The 1651-nt window shown below is 40.0% G+C and overlaps 1 protein-coding gene across 1 annotated transcript in view; it reads right to left on the bottom strand.

Moving 5' to 3' along the window:
* LOC107555243 (neural cell adhesion molecule 2-like) overlaps positions 1 to 1651 on the bottom strand; it is a gene marked incomplete at its 3' end in the record, with an annotated part of 173374 nt that overhangs the window by 48205 nt on the left and 123518 nt on the right. The gene's annotated exons all lie outside the window — the stretch shown is intronic.

Here is a 1651-nt window from a genome sequence, read left to right as displayed (position 1 = left end):
AGTGTGTGTGTGTGTGTGTGTGTGTGTGTGCGTGTGTGCGTGTGTGTGAGTGTATGAGTGTGTGTGCGTGTGAAAGTGAGTGAGTTTGTGTGTGTGTGTGTGTGGACTATATGCGTGGGCATGAACACAGCCTTGAGCGACACTGACGGCTGATAAAGAAAGAGTCTGTCAGCGTACAGGAGCCTCGAGAAGAGAAGGGCTGTTCTGCTCATTTCACTTCACTTCAATACAAACACACCGTCATTTCATCTGTTCACACCACCTGCAGTTAAACTCTTTGTCATTACGTGTGTTCGCCGTCTTTACTTGTTCCTGATAACTGTTCAGAAGCAGCTGTCAGTCACTGGCGTTTATATGTACACTATATAAATACAGGCCAATGAGGAACAGATAAAGCTGTTATGAAGGATGTACAGCACTGTCTCACTGAATGAATAACACACTAAAGACTCATTTGGCAGCGCATCAAGAGAAAACACCGCAGTGATTTCATGTGATGGAGCATAGCAGGGTCTGTTAAAAGCTTCAATGAAACACATATTAGGAGCTTTATATGGAAACACTCACAATGAGAGCAAACGCCTCCATCCTGATGTTTATCTGTCAATTAATTACAAACACACGCATAAACACAAGAACGTCACAACACAACAACTGTTTATCCTAAACAAAGGTGGAGATAGAATGGAGAGAAATTTCTATTGGCCATAAAGAATTTGGAGAGACACATAAGGAAATGTATTGGTCAAACAAACAAATAAATCATTGACCAATCATAATCGCATACTCAAAAAAAAAAAAAAAAGAATAAACTTTACTGGCTATTCAATCAAATCAAAAGCTCTTGAGAATGAGAAAGTTTCTCCTCCTAACACATAAATATATGCCGTCAATTAGACTAACTGACAATAAAAAATACAAGGGTATACGAGGAGTAAATCCTTCAGCCGTTATGAACCGTATGGCTGCTTTCATAATGAAGGTCAGCAGTAAGAGTTGGGCACATGTTAACTGGATTATTGTTTGTCTGCAGGCGTCCGCCGTCATTTGTTCTGTGCTTCAGGGACGAGCTGATTACAAACCGGACTGTTTCATAATACGCCTGGAGGCACAAACACAAAAATCAGCGGCTGCATGCTAACAGGATTAATGCCACACCTTTCCAAGCACAGCTCAGATTCGGCTTTATTCATTCATCTGTTATCGGCCCTCATCCCTCTCACCTGCAGTCGCTCAGAGAAAAACCCAAGGCCTCATTCATCTGCTCAACTCTCTTATTTACTGCAGGAGAAGCAGATGAATTCCTCAAACGTGACGAGGTTTTCCTCAGATGATGTTTGTAGAGCAGTGCTACGGTAAAAACACACGTACACATCTCACATCTTATATTAAATTATGCTTTAATATAACTCTGATTGGATTCGTCTGAAAGAAGAAAGTCATATACACCTAGGATGCTTTGAGGTTTGCTTTGCGAGTAAAACATGGGCTAATTTTATTTTTTTTGGGTGAACTAACCCTTTAATAAGGGCTGTCAGTTTAACGCGTTAATTAGTTATGAAAAAATTATGTGATTAAAATATTTGAACGCAGTTAACACAGAGACCTGTACGTCATCTTACATTTCATACAGTTAACTGTTGACAAATAT

Source organism: Sinocyclocheilus grahami, unplaced genomic scaffold, assembly GCF_001515645.1.
Source record: "Sinocyclocheilus grahami isolate Dianchi unplaced genomic scaffold, SAMN03320097.WGS_v1.1 scaffold528.1, whole genome shotgun sequence".
Lineage (NCBI taxonomy): Eukaryota > Metazoa > Chordata > Actinopteri > Cypriniformes > Cyprinidae > Sinocyclocheilus > Sinocyclocheilus grahami.
Note: the sequence above shows the minus strand (reverse complement) of the source record. Positions and strands in the feature narration are given on the sequence as shown.